Raw genomic sequence first — 15,890 nt, forward strand, 5'->3', positions numbered from 1 at the left:
CAACCAGACAGTACACCCATACTGAAAAATATTATCACCCCCTACAGTAGCCTAAAATCCCTTCGCTCTTCCAACAAAATGCTAGTGCAAACTGTTAAAACCAACAATTCAGCTGGTGAATCACTATTCTCCAACTCAGCCGGTAAAAACTGGAACCTACTTCCTGCAGAACTCACCACTGACCCCTCCTTATCCCAATTCAAAAAATCCCTTAGGAAATACCTAACAATGCATTGGCTTTGTCCCTGTACAAACCCTGACTAACCCCCACTCAAACATAATTTATAAACGAGAACCTCATTACAAGAATAAAACTCTGATTCCCTAACTGTTTAAAATTTTGTGCATCACCCACCTACTGGAAATATTTAAAGTTAAGACTATACCATTTATGGTAACCACCTTAATATATGTGTTTTCCTTTTTCAGATGAAATCTTTAACTATTTCTTTCTCAGCTACTAACTTCCAACCTTTGTTGTGTGTATGTGAGAAAAACATGTACCTGTGTGTACATATTGTTAAACAAATTTCAGTTTTGTGATAACTCACTGTAATAATTTCACTATATTTACACTTGTTATGTACATTTGGAGCTTTTTCTCCCCTGGTCTCCGCTGAAAATGGACCTGTATCCAGTCAGACTTTCCCGGTTAACAAATGTAAAATAAATAAAATAAAATAAAAAAATAACTTTATTAGCAAGGGTATGGCATCTAGGTCCAAAGATGTCCATTGTACTCAGCCCTCATCAGATCAGCTGCTGAGTGCAATGCTCCCTGGCCAGGTAAATGCAACAACAAGAATGCTTGTCCAGCAGTTCACGTAACTGTCTTGAATAAACTTCTAAAAACATCTCTGCAGGGTGTCTTATTCCTTCTGCTGGGAGGGAATTAGGTTCATAGGTAAGTACTAGGCTAGCTACCCTTGACGGACATTTTAAGGCTAGCCAAATTTCCCTTTCAAATGTGAGAATCAAACCCTGTACCTTGTATCTGTGGAGGAACCACCTTAACCATTATATCAACTCCCCAACCCAATTAAAAGCATTCTGCTGTAACTAAGAGCTAAGGTGGTATCTTCTGGGCTTAACCTTGTCACTCCCAGACATGGGGGATGTGAAACACACGTTGTGCTTTGTGTCTCTAATAATTCTAGGGACTATTTCAAAACCAGTTACATAGCATTTATCAATCTTATTGATAATCACAAATGATATAGCTCTGCAGAAAACCTTGTACCACCTTAGGCTGCTGCCTACTCCTCTGAATTTTACTCCACCTTAGACTGATGTTTTGAGTGATCTGTCCTGTGACATACACATAATGGTAAGTTTAAAACTAAACCTATATGATGGACCTACCACATCAACAAACAAGTGTAAGAGAAATTAAAAATTCCCAGCCATCTGTAAGTGGTCTATTTTATCATTATAAAAGGGATTTAAACTAGTTAAATACATCAAACAGTGGAAGACCAACTGAGTTAAGGGTTGCAACTCATTCAAAAAAAAAACAACGCTAAGGCATTCTTCAGCTGTATTAGAAAGTTTAGAATTAACCAGTATTTTTCTACTGAATTTGTTTTTAACAGTACCTCCTTTTCTGGCCCTTATAACATTGCTAATATTATTATAGAAAATTCTCTTACAGTTTCACCTCTCCCACCTTCTTGACTGTCTCCATTTCCTCTCACACCTCCCCTAACAAAATTACTTTGGACTAAGACCTTCTGGTACTTCCCAGAACTATACATACCAGTTCCCTGGGTCATGACAAAATCCCAGGATGGCTACTAAGAAGAGTCAAGTCCCATCTTGCAAAACCCTAAATCAACTTTTCAGTCTGAGTCTCTCTCTGCCAGTAACATTTCTAAAGTGTGGAGAACAGTTGCTGTGGTGCCCTTACATAAATATGGTCCTTCCACTGATGCTGGGCATTCCAGGCCTATTAGTCTTACTACTATTCCAAGGGCTTTGGAAATTAAAGTTATGTACTTAAAATAACAATAGATCTGTGTTGTCTGCTCACATTCTTCCTCAGTGGTTGGGTTATTGGATCTGACTAGGATCTGGCTTAGTCCCCTCTGACTTTGGATCCAATGCTCAGGCTCCTCCCCTTACCCATAACCCCCTGCAAGGACAGAATTACATAAGATCAAGAATCTCTTTTGACTGCATTCACCAGTATAGGTCGTCTTTGCATAAACTGGTTATAAAAACTGGGTAATTTATGGGATTGGTTTGAACTGACCATTGGTTCGCAAGAAGCCATTGAAAAGTCTCATATGAAATCTTGCTAGTGGAACTAAAGTGATCACTGCCGCCACAGAGCCCAATCCTTACAGAATTAGCTGAGCCAGTATCTTGCTTGAATGAAGGATAGGCTGAACCTGAGATTGTATTTTCTGTAACCTGTGGTGGGGTAGAGATGCTACATAAGACATAGTGTTTAGACGAGCTCCAATGAACTCCATATCCTGAAAAGGGATTAGTTGAGATTTCACAAGATTGACTATAATGCCCAACTGCTGAGATAGTTTCAGAATAAAATCTGTTGTTTGAAGAAGTAAATGCCTGGTGGAAGAGGTGAGGAGCCAGTCGTCTAGATAAGGAAACACTCAGAATCCATGCAGCGCCAAATGTGCTGTCACTGCTGCCATACATTTGGTGAACACCCTGGGGGCTGTGGTGAGGCCAAAGGGCAGCACTCTGAATTGTTAGTGACTGGCTCCTAGCTGGAAGTGGAGAAACTTTCTTGAGCGTTTGTCCATTTTATATGGTAATACATGTCTTGAAAGTCGATAGAGCACATCCAATCATTTTCCTCTAGAAAGGAAAGTACTGACTGAATTGTGACCATCTGAAATTTTGACTGTTGGACAAATTTGTTGAGAATGCTGAGATCTAAAATTGGTCTCCAGTCCCCTGTCTTCTTTGGCACTAAGAAGAACCTTGAGTAAAATTCGGATCCTAATTGGTCTGGTGGGACTTCTTGGATGACTCTTTTTTCTAGCACCTTTTGTATTTCTAATGCTGCTTGATCCCTCTGACTGGGTGGAACATCAGTGAGTCTTGCTCGGCTTTTTGAGTAAAGGGTGAAGGGGATTAAATAACCTCTGGAAATTATCCTTAACACCCAGGCTTCAGTAATTATGTGTCAGCAAGCTGTTGGGTGCAAGGAGGATCTTCCCGCGACTTTCTCTAGAGGCAAGCAATCGAGCCTCCTTTCAGGAGTGCTGGTAGGGGTGGCCAGAGAAGGACTCCCTGGAACCCCAGTTCTATGGACCACCCCTGCCTCTGGGATGGCATTTTCCATTGTAACCCTCCACCACCTCGAGTGGAGTCTGTGCCAAGTGTGTCATGGAAAGGCTTCTGGGACTTCTTGAATCACACTTTGCAACTCTCCTGATTCCTGGAGTAGGATCGCTGAGGAGTGGAAAAATGTACACCCACAGCAGACACAGTCTTTCCATCTTTCTTACACCTGGATAGAGTTTCCTTACCTTTGGACCCAAACAATGAGGATCCGTCAAAGGGAGCACTGATGAAGGAAGACTTGAATGGTTCCGCAAACTCACACAGGTGCATCCAGGCGTGTCGTTGAATCGTAACACCTGATCCTGCAGACTTGGTCGCCCCTTCGGCTGCATGAGCAATGAACCTCATGGATGACTTCAAAATAGACTACAGGGTAGGTAATTGGGAGGCCACTTTTTCTTGGATACCCTCAGCTACTGCTCCTGCCAGGGTGTCTGACAGCTCTTTGACCAGATCTCATTGAAGCCTAGCGAAGTGTGCCAAAAAGTTCAAAGACCTGATGGAGAAGGTTGATGATGCGTAGACCCACTTCCCAAATCTGTCCATTGCCCTGGACTCTGGGTTAGGGGATGTACAGTAGAACTCTCCTCAGCTAGTTCTTTCTTTGTGGCAGCTGCTACCACCTTTTTGCCCAATGTGAAGGATCCTCAGGGGTGGAAAGAATTTTGTCAGGTCTCAGAGTATAGGTTCTATAGAGTCAGGAGTTTTCCAGGCCTGCTGAGTAATCAATTTAATTAGATCATCAGTGGGTGGGGTCACCCAGGAGGTAGACGGGTGAACTCCAAAGGCCTGCAAGTACACACATTTCTTGGAAGAAGGGTCTATGGGCTTCCAATCACCCCTCTGTTTTAGGATCTCCAGAATGTCTCCAAAGGAGACATCTTGTGGGAGTAACCAGGGGGAATCCTACCCCTCATCAAAATTTGTGTCCTCTGTGACAGATTCTTCAGGAGAATCAAGCTGTTTTTTCTTATAAAATTTCTTCCAAGGAGGCTCTTCAGTGGGAGCATCTGAAGAGGTCTCAAAAGAAGGTAGACCTTTAGTAGGTAAGTCTTGTGACCTTGGAGCTCAGTGTCCTGGGGTGGAGGTTGGTGGAAGTTCTGGTAAAGCAGGGGTCAAGGGGTGAGACTCTGGTAACACAGAAGCCACCTGAGATGAAGCAGTGGCCAAAGCTCTTTCCATGGCTTGAAAGGCAGGACCCCTGAGGAGGGATGGGAGCCTGGAACCAAGACAGACAAACCTAGAACTGGGGTCACACCCCAACCCAAGAGACTCACCTGAACATCCATAACCAAGGACAGGTCCTCTCTCAGGGCAGCCTGAAAAGGCAAGGTTGGCTCCATAGAAAAAATTGGAGCTGACTCGAGCCGCTCAGGCCCAATGGCGAAGATACGGTCCTGGAGACCAGTTGGTCCCAAAGGGACTGAAGGAGTCAGAGCCATACCTGGTACTGAAGATAAAATGGTTGTCGGTGCAAAGGTGATTGGTACTAGTGTGGTTGGAGTCGACTGTTCTAAAGCCTGTGAAGAGGTTAGAGGAGGAGTGCAAGAAGGGGTCGTGGGAGAGAAACCTTCTGCACCAGAAAGGAGAGGGAGTTGAGAAGATGGGGAAAGACCCCTAGCTGTCAGAATCTGATCCATCAACTTCACTATATCAACTTCTGAAAGACTCTTGGTGGAGCGAACAGGCAATCCAGAGGGGGACACAGGTCTCTCTGGAAAAGGGCTAGGTAGTTGCCCCAAGAAGGGATTAATAGAAAGGGAATAGGTAGCCCTGGGTTGAATGGGGAAATCTGCCTTCGGCACCATCTGTGGGGTCATAGGAGATATTGGTGCTGACACAGCATCAGTGGGAATCAGTGCCTCTGTTGGAACCTTAGCCAAACTAGAAGTAGTAGGTGTCATAATCAGTGCGGAAGTCATGGTCAGTGTTGATGGCAAGCCACTCCATTCCAACAACTTCAGAATCTTAGATTTCCATTCCAAAGAGGAACCTGAAAAAGAATGTTTATGTTTCTTTATTGTCAGCACTGAGGGTGATGTTGGCGCCAAATGGGAAGTTTTGATACCAGAGGCCGGAGGAGACTGGTTAGCCTTGGACAAGGCTTCTTTGAAAGGGGCTTTAAGACACCGTTTGAGAATGAATTTATTTCTACATTCTACCAGGGCTCTATTACTGAAACCCTGTAAGATAGTACAGTCAGTATTCAACTGGGATGCACCCAAATAATATATATACAGCTCGTACCTCCCTGGAGTACACGAAAAGAGACATGAAGGAGCTCTCCGATCTTGTAGCCCAGGCAGGTGTGACCCTAGCCCTGAGTAGCATCCTGCCATCACCCAGAATGATACCACAGCATTAGGACAAAATGATTGACTTCAACAATTGGCTAAGCTTCTGGTGTCATTCTAAGGGAATCCAATATCTGTCTGCCTGGGACGATATGAGCGACAGACCACGATGCTTTGCCAGACATGGCCTGCACCTGTTGCCCTTGGGATTCCGGATATTGGCTAAGGCTCTTGCCACTCCTATACTGCCTTTTTAGGCAAGGTTCAAATGACAAATTCACCATCATAACAGGTACAAGCAAGCAAAATCTGAGTAATGCTACTCAGTACTAGAAGTCTAAACTTCAAAATGCACTTACTTGAGGCACTCCTTAAAATGGAGAACATTGACATCTGTGCAATGATAGAGACCTGGCTCAAGGCTCCAGAGAGCACCCCTGCATTACCAGGCTATAATTCATACCACACCTTTCGGCCACCTAACCTGGACTGAAACACTAAAGGTGGAGGCGTATCCATATTAATTAAGGATATCCACACCTCCAGGCTAGTTGCTCAACATAATGCATCCGAGATTATCCAAGTGCAACTAATTCTGGGAAAGACCACAATGCAAAGTGTAGCTTGCTACAGATCCCCCACCATTCCCCAGGATTCCCACTCCTCATTTCTTGATACACTGGAAAATATTAGGGTACAACCTAACACCCTAATAATGGGCAATTTCAACTACCCCACCATTAACTGGGAAAACTACTCATGCACCAACTCTTTTGCTTAACACTTTCTGGAATTCATAAATTCCAATGCCTTGGATCAACTTATCCACACCCCCACCAGGGGCAGTAATATCCTACACCTGGTCATTACCAACATGGGCAACCGGTGTTCCACACCAGAGGTCAATTCCTCCTTGGTCAGATCCAAACACAAGCTAATCACCCTAGACATCCACATCCCGCCCCCACCCCCCATTAGGGAAACCACCATAAAAAATTTCTCCAAAGCCAACTTCATGCTTCTCAAGACAGAAGTGGCAAACTTCACAACACCCACACAGAAAGACAATAGAGGTACAACTGTTGAATCCTACACAAATGCACTTTATAAGCACTTACACAAGTGCATGGATCATGCTATCCCTAACAGAACCAAGATGCTATCCTCCAAAAAAAAGTAAGCCAATCTGGTGGTCCCCTGCTATAAACAAACTCTACAACAGAAGAAAGAAACTGTTGCAAAAAAGAGTAAAATCCCATGATTGGAGGAACTCCCTGGTCAGCCTCAGTAAGATGCTGAGATCCCTCACAAAATCCTCCAAAGCTAGTTACAAAAACAAAATCGACACTGATTCTAAAGACAATCACAAAGCATTCTATAGCTATGTCAAGAATCTCAGTGGCAACACTCAGATCTACTCTGAGTTACAGCACAATGGCACTAAATATACAGAACCAACTGATATTGCCAACATCCTGGCAGATAGGTTCAGTGCTAACTTTACCCCCCTCTCACCCCCTAAAGGGCCCATCTATATACTGGAAGAATGCAAAGTTCCTGTAATCATGGCTGCACAGGTAAAAACCACATTCTCCAAAGCCAAGAACACAGCATCCATGGGACTTGAAAACATCCCAGGCTGCATTCTACATGAACTACAAAACGAACTGGCACCCCACCTAAGTACCATGTTCAATCATAGCCTCACCTCAGGCTTTGTGCCCACTGAATGGTGCACAGTGACAGTTATCCCACTCCACAAACGGGGAGCCATCACGGACCCCAGGAACTATCACCCCATTAGCCTGACGAGCCTGGTCTGCATGGCCATGGAATGTATCATCATGGAACTTATAAACAAAGACATTGGTAATCTCCAAACTCTGTACTCCACCCAGTTTGGGTTTGTAAACGGCAGATCATGTCTCCTAAATCTAATAGACTTCTTTGAAGTAGTCACCAAAGCCATAGACGAGGGTAAGGTGGTTCACACAGCCTATCTAGATCTTGCCTAGGCTTTCAACAGCATCCCCCACTCTGGTATTAAAGATAAACTCACTAAACTAGGTATAAATCCCTATGTCACAAGATGGGTTGCCAACTGGCTCACTGACAGAACCCACACTGTGAAAGTAGCAGACTCCAAATCTGACTTCAGACCAGTGACAAGTGGAGTACCACAGGGTTCAGTCCTGGGTCCTCTCCTGTTTGGTATCTACTTCTCTGAAGTACAGGCTAACACAGAAGGTCTTTGGCTAATGAAGTTTGCAGATGACTGCAAACTAGGAGCCATAATCGAAACTCCTAATGATGTAGACATCCTACAAAAGGGCCTCACTGAGACAGATGCCTGGTGTCAACGCCATGGCCTCAAGCTCAATGCCAAAGAGTGCATTGTCATCCCCTTTGGTAAAAACTCTGTACCCATGAACTACCACATAGGCGGTAGTCTACTTAACACCAAAAGTATGATAAAAGACCTTGGGACACAGGTAGACAGTTGTCTTTCCTTTGATAATCACATCGCCACAGTAGACAAGAAATCCTTCTACGTGGCACACCTCATCAAAAAAGGTTTCTCATCCAGGAAAAAAGAGGTCATTGTTCCCCTCTACTCATCACTCATTAGACCCGTTATAGAGTACAACGTCCCTTTTGGTATGTACCTCACAAGACATCTACAACAACTGGAAAGGCCGCAGATATACCTCACAAAGAGGATTGCCAGCCTCAAGCAGATGCCCTATGCAGACCGCCTCAAAAAACTCCAGCTTTACTCCATTGCATATCGCCTATCTCTGCCTAACATAAAAAGCTATGTCAAACCCAGAGCTGTTGGACATGCTCCACTTCAAGAAATCCCAATCCCTCTGAGCTACACGCTCTAAGGACCTAAACCTTGTCACCACAGTAAACAAAACATGCTGAAGGGATAGATTCCTGTCCCAGAGACTTCTCATACTCTGGAACAAACTACCTATCTATATCAAACAAAGCTCCTCATTAGTACTCTTCAAGAAAAATCTTGATGATTGGATGGGAAATAGGAAATTCACCCCGGGGATCACTTCTGTGGCTCTGCTCTACAGGGGCACAGGAAAATAATTTTCTTGGGTGGCGAAAGCCGGGGTACCTTTTTGACTAGTCTTATATAGGCCCTAGGGCCAATAGACTAGTACCTACCTATGAACCTATGAAGCATTCATGACCACCCGAGTTTGACATTTTTCTGCCGCACTCTCTACACTGCTTAAAACCACCTTTGGATTCTTTAGATTTATCTGCCATCACCCTAATCAAAAAACTTGGAGAGGCAGAAAGGAAGGAAAATGGAAGAGAAAGATCAAGCACTCACAACAGGAAAAAACTACTATGGTAGAAAGATTACCTAACGGTAAGAGGAGAGAGAAGCGAAGGAAGGGAACTATCAATGACGGTAGTAAATAATACCAAAGGTAAAGGGAAATACACTCACAGCTAAAGGGTAGACAAAAGATTATTTAGAAAAATGATCAAAGATTTCCAAAAGTATAAGATTTTTACTTAGCTACGAGAGAAGAGTTGGCTGACACATCTTGCTGTAAGAGCGGCAAATGAGATCTGAGGTAATACAGAGAAGGGCATTGTGGGTAGACTGTTAGCTCAAGAGATTTTTCGCTGACGCGAGCTATCTAATGGCCAGATTGGTTCAGAGGATCAGAACCGTACACAGAAGTCAAGAATAGATGAAGATTGACAACATCAGATCTATTGTTATGGTAAGTACATAACTTTTGAATCTGATGTTGTCTCTTCCTCCTGTTCCTGAACAGTTGGGACAGAGTTCCCAACTACTATTAAACTTGCCAGGTCTCACAGAAGGATATTCCAGAACACAGCTGAACCAAAACAAGTACTTGATGTTGAATATAAATCAAGTTTATAGTGAGAAATGGAGGTATGGTCACTGGGCAAAGTAGCAGCGGCGCAAATGTCATCAAGTGATATTCTGAAGAAGAGAGCTGTGGATGTAGCCACAGATCTAGTCAAGTGGGCCTTAGAAGATTTGGATAAGAATAAGCCTTTCTCTCTGCAGACATGTGAAATACAATACGATAACCAACAAGACAGAATCATGTTAGATTCCCCTTTTCCAGTATGGCTGTGGAAAAGGAAAGAAATGACTGATCAGTCTTTCTAATGCTCTTCCTGCGATGCAAATAAAAATATGAAGCTGGCGGTGTATGTCCAGCAAATGTAGCATGTATTTCCCTTTATTGGAGGAATTTCAGAAGAATATGGGGAGACTGAGAGACTGACTGAGCGATCATTCAAAAGCCATCTTTGGAAGAAAAGAAGACAATTCTTGGAGTAAATCTGTCCTTGTGGAAAACTAAATAAGGAGGTTTACTAGACAGGGTGTGTAACTCCGAACCCCAAGTAGCAGAGATGATGGCCACCAAAAGTAAAGTCTTTCATGCTGAACATTTTAAGCCAACCTTAGATGCAGTTTCATTGGGGGGGGTCTAATCAGGGCCTGTAACAAAATGGTATCATCCCAAAGAGGGACAAGATCCCCAAGTGGAGATCAGAGAAGTAAGGTACCCCTAGGGAAAGCTTTAGACAATCTAAAGGAGGTGATGGAAGAGTGATTCTCCTCAGTATGAAAACTGGAGATGGCTTATAGTTGAACCTTGATAGTAGAGCAGGGGGTGAAAATGGATCTAGGTATTTGCTGGTAGCCCAGGTAGAAAATATTCCACCTACTTTTATATATATTTCAGGTAGAAGGTCTTTGCAAAGAGGTCAAAATGTGAATGACCTGAGAAGAAATCCTGTACTGTCTAGCCATCATCACAACTAGAGAAAGCATGCAGTTGGTTTGAGGGCTGAAATTCCTGGGTGAGGTGTCCCAGACAGGTGAAAAAAAAGATCTGGAGTGGGATCCAGCACCCAAAGTAGATGAATCAGATGAAGGGAAGCCACATATTTCAGGGCCAAAAAGGATAAATGAGGATCACTGTGACACTTCCTGCCAATGCTTTCTGAAGAAACTTTGAGTTGAGAGGAGTCAGGGGAAAGGCATACAGGAGCCTGGGGCTGACAGTTGTGGACCAGAGCTTCCCTTGGTGACTCCCTCTCCTGGGAGATAAGAACAAAGTACCTGTTGCAATTGTCGTTGTAGGGGGAGGCAAGAATATCACAGCAAGATTTGTCCCAATGGCCGAAAATCTAATCTGTCATGGTTGGGTTGAGGATTACTTGTGAGGGAGAAAGATATACTTCCCCAGACTGTCCTCTAAAACCTTGGACTTTCCCTAAATATTCATCGCTATCAGAAAGCAGTAAAAAGACATCACCCATTGCTACATAATCATGGCCTCCCAACACAAGCAGGATTTATTTATTTATTTACATATTTATTTAACATTTGTTTACTGGGAAAATCCAACTGGACACATGTCCTTTTTCAGTGGAGGCCTGGGGAGAAAAGCTCCACATTAGGACAACAAAGTTTACCAATGGCAACAATCACAAAGTACAACAAGATTATAGCATATCAATTGTACACAGTGAGAATAAGAAACTTTCTACATTATATCTCACAGCATATATCTCAATGGTAAGATATATATCTCAGTTATACATTTATACATATACATCATACAATTAACTATACATTATATCTCAATGATGTAACATTTTTATGGTAAGGCATTTACAGCAGGAGGTAACTGAGTAACACCACAGTAGAAATATAGTGAAAAATGTGAGACTGAAGTACTAAAGGGGAGTAGGACAGTTGCAGAGTCTATAGTTGAGCAGGAATGATTTAAGTTCCTTTTTGAAGTGATGTTTATCAGTAATTGATCATATGTCAGGGAGTTGGGAGTAAGATTGTGTTCCTCCCTGTTTGCTGATGTATCAGACCACAGACATATTGTCTTTCTGGTCTGCAATCATACCTATGGGCAGAGCATTCTGGAAGATCTGCAGAATGTTGATGTGAAGACTGGCCTCTCCAGGGGATCATGTGCCTTTGAAGTCTTTCCCAAGAAATGTGTCCCACCAACTGGGAGGCATCCATGGTCACTGTGGCTTGGGGAGAAGATAGTACAAAAGGTCAATAGTAAGAAACTCTCAGAGACTCTAGCCACCACTGAATATGATTCCTGCATATTTTTGAGAGAGACTTGGAAACTCATAGACTAGCGTCTGATTGAGCACTGAGCTGACAGGGTCTACTGAAGCACCCTCATATTACATTTAATAAGAGTAATCAAGGTAATGGCAGCCACCATCGAAGTGAGGAGATGTAGGATCATTTTGCAGGTAGCTTCTGAGAGGAAAGGACAGGTAGTACCAGTCTGTGAAGTGAGGAAATCCTGGTTACTGGAAGCTTGGCAAATTGCAAATTTGTGGCCAAATGATCTCCAATGAATTCCAAAGTCCAGACAGGGTGAAGTTTGGACTTAGCTGTATTCATGGTAATACCTAGCACTGAGCAAAGCTGGAGCAAGGAGTCCCTGGCCTCAAAAAGATGATTCCTAGCTTGAGTTTTTTAGTAATTCACACCGCCTAATTTTGGTAAGAGTGTGGAATAGGGTGGGCTAATTTTGGTCTAACAGTCATGTGATGCAGTTTTAAATGATTTATAAGGAACTACTTCATTCAATGAATTGTATCTGAAGAAGTCTGGAAATATTTGACAGACAAAAAGCGCTTTATACTTTAATTGTTTATTTTATTTGCTTTTGGAGTGTTTATTAAATCGAGTGTATTTCAAGAGTCCAGCGTGCTGCCTGTTCCATCACTTCTGTGGTTCTCAGTTTGTGTGTCTTCGGAGTGGATCTAGAGATTAAATCCGCTATCTTGTCTGCAGGAGGGACCATCCAATAAGTAGATGGGCAAGCCCCAAATGTCTCAAGAAATACTGACTCCATGTGGGATGGAGCTTCTGAGGATCACCCCCCCCCCTTTTGTCTGAGCAGTTCCAATATTTCACCAAACAAGATGACCTCAAGGGTAGCTCTGGGGAACCCCCTCCACCTCATCAAAGTCTACTTTTTGCACGTTTTCAACAAAGTTTCCCAGTGGGATGTTCAAAAGAGTACTTGGAAGAGTACTTGGAAGATGATTGGGAGTCCTCAATGTGGACAGACTCAAGAATTTTACAGTCTGGCTATCCTGCTGGGATAGAAAGAGTAGGATCAGGACCCAAGGAATCCTGTGGAGAAGGGATGGATCTAAGCTTGAGAGGGAAGTCTGCTCCCTATAGTGAGAGAGCACTATCTTGAAAGCCTCAATGGCAGAGCTTAAGACAGGATCAGAAACACTTCCTATAGGAGCTGTGGCACCTGAGATGAATTGGTCTTGAGTCCCCATTAGACCCGCTCTGAAGCTAATGCTGAGCTGTCTAGCATTAATGCCCTGAAGGTAAGAGATGGTTCTGAGAACTTCAGATTTGATCCTGCCCCCCTCCCCCAGGTCCAATGCCAGAACCTCAGCTCTGAGATCCATCTGGATCTGAGCAATTTGGTGCCAGTCATATCAGAGACGCTACTGGAGCTGACAAAGACCAGGTCTTTGGATCCAATGTAGACATACCCCTGGGAAGACCCAGATCCAACAGTCCCAAGTCTGATGGACGGATCGAGGAAGAAAAAATAATCTCATCAGGGGAAAGAACCATGGCCCTGGTTTTGACTGGGATCAGAGTTAAAAGAACCCCAGCTGGATTTGGGTCCAGAGGAACTTCCTTATCATCCTATCCATGCCCTCTTCTGACAGACTCCTGTAGGACTAAACTCAATGGCGTGAAGAAGCAGTGGAGGAATGTCTAGACATCCAGTGAAGAGGATGGGAGACCACAGCCTGAGCAGGATCAGCTCTGGAGAAAAATGTGGATCTGGCAAAGGAGGAGTATCAGATCCAGAGAATATAGGTTTGAATGTAAAAGCCATATCTGATGGCTTCAAAATCTTTGGAGCTGGAACCAAAGAAGGAAAGCGATCCAGGGACCACTTTTCTTTGGTTCCTTGGGCTTCTCTTTAGCCTTAGCTTTGTCATGCCTTTTTGCAGCTCTAGATTTTTCTGCAGGCATCTTAGCCAGTGGAGAAATAGCAGAAAAAGTAGAGGAGTGAAAAGGGGGAACTTCTGTTGTGGTGGCAGAAAGGAGCCTCTTGATAAGTTTATATGTCTTCTCCACAAGAGCTCTATACCCAGAAGCAAAACAAGCTGAATATTGTTCATCCATTTGGGCAGCCCCAAACAATAGATACAATTGGCAAGTGTGTCTGAGTTAGGGCTTATGTGGTGGCAAACGACACATTTTTTGAAGCCCAAAGGTTTATCTGACATAGATGACAAATTCAACAACAACAACAATAACCACAAAACTAACCAGCAAAAAACACTGCACAACTGTAATTTGGTGAACTACAAATTCTAACAGTAATCTACTATAAGTATGACACTAGGAAAAAGTACTACACCAGAGAACACTCTAATACCCTAAGTAACACTAAGTTTCAATGACACAGCTTCAATAGATGAGAAAAAAAATTGGAAAAAACAAGGGTAAAAAATATATCATAAAACCCTTTTTTTTGTAAGTAAGGGAAGGCACAAGATGGAAAAAGGAGCAGAGGATAAACCTCAGAGAAGAAAAAGAGAAAATCAATATAGAAATTTCACTTGTCTCAACAAAAGAAGCTAGAGCAATGGAGACCAGATCCATAACAAATGAGCTGCAAATGAGATCTGGGGTAATTCTCATCTTGCATGCGACTGTGGGTAAGGGGAGGAGCCTAAGCAGTGGATCCAAAGTCTGAGAGTGGCCGATGTCAGATCCGAGTCATATCTGATAACCAAACCATTTTAGAAATGGATGGAATAGATAACAGAAGATCATCTTATAAATGAACTAATAAACAATAATGTAAGTAACTTTATATCATTGGATACATACCAGTATGGCTTTGTAAAAAGTAGATCACACCTGCTCAGCCTGGCTGAGTTGTTTGAAAGGGTTACTGAAGCCACTGATTGATAAGAGGCTTGTAATCTATCATGCCTGCATGATCCTGCCAAGGCCTTTAAAACCCCCATGCTGGAATTATTGACACTCTCCCAACTCAACATTAACCTGTATATAGTTCACTGGATAGGTAATTCTGTCTGATGGAACCCATACCATTAAAGTTGGAAGTGCTTGCTCTAAGCAGAGAAGGATCAGCAATAGTGTCCCACAGGGCTCTGTCCTGGGCAACTTCCTGTTTGATATATATTCCTCTGGCATGAAAGCTGATTTCAACTGACTATGGCTAATCAGGTTTGCTGATGACTGCAAACTGTGTGTAGTTATCAAATCCGATGTTGATACTAAAATTCTCTAACTAGGGCTAGACCAAACAAATATTTTGGTGTGTTAATCACAGGTTTGCCCTCAATACCAAAAATGCAGCATAGCTTCCTTTGATAAATGTACATTACTACAGATAACATTCCACTTAAATCTGACATACTTATCAGGAACTTGGGCACTTATGTTGATAGCAGACTCTCCTTTGACCACCATGTCTCCGTGGCAGTTAGAAAACCCATCAGCTTTGCACAAATTATGGTCCAAAGAAGTTATAGTCCCACTTTATTCCTCTCTTATTAGGCCGATCATTGAATATGATGTCCCCTCTGGGGTATACAATGCTAAGTACCTAAATCAACTTAAGAGACCAAAATGTTTTCCACCTCTCAAAAGATTTCAGAGCCTCTAGTTGTTCCTGTAGACTAAAAGCCCTATCCATCTAACCAGTGTCATACAGACTCCTGAGAGGTGATCTCTGCTTAGCTTTCTGTGCCATGAATGGCTTAGTGCTCTTTAAATCCTTCTGATAAATAAAACCAGTAATAAAGCAAACATTCACTTTAGAGACCTAAACCTACACTACCACATCAACGATACCATATGGTATGATGGGTACTTAACTCAACATATTCCCTTTTTCTGGACTAGGCTGCCCTTAAATATCAAGTAAGATAATTTCCTAGCAACCTTTAAAGTCAGTCTGATTGACTTGATGAGTGACTGCAAATTTTCACCTGGAATATCTGGGAAAAATGTACTTAATGAGGGACACTGTTAGTATTCCACCTGTACTGAGTGATGTGATTAAGCTTCTAAATGGTCTTCCTGGTCATAAGCTTTCTAAGAACCTATGAAATTATGAACACCCCTATAACTAATATATACTAATTCCAAGCCTGCTGCATCTTGGAGTAGAGGTATGCTCCAAGACA

The 15,890-nt window shown here is 42.8% G+C and overlaps 1 protein-coding gene across 6 annotated transcripts in view; it reads left to right on the top strand.

The window, feature by feature from the left end:
- Window positions 1-15,890, top strand: part of LOC122806215 — a 330,985-nt gene that overhangs the window by 288,073 nt on the left and 27,022 nt on the right. The gene's annotated exons all lie outside the window — the stretch shown is intronic.

Source organism: Protopterus annectens, chromosome 7.part0 (assembly GCF_019279795.1).
Source record: "Protopterus annectens isolate FY-2018-M chromosome 7.part0, PAN1.0, whole genome shotgun sequence".
In the NCBI taxonomy this organism is placed as follows: domain Eukaryota; kingdom Metazoa; phylum Chordata; order Ceratodontiformes; family Protopteridae; genus Protopterus; species Protopterus annectens.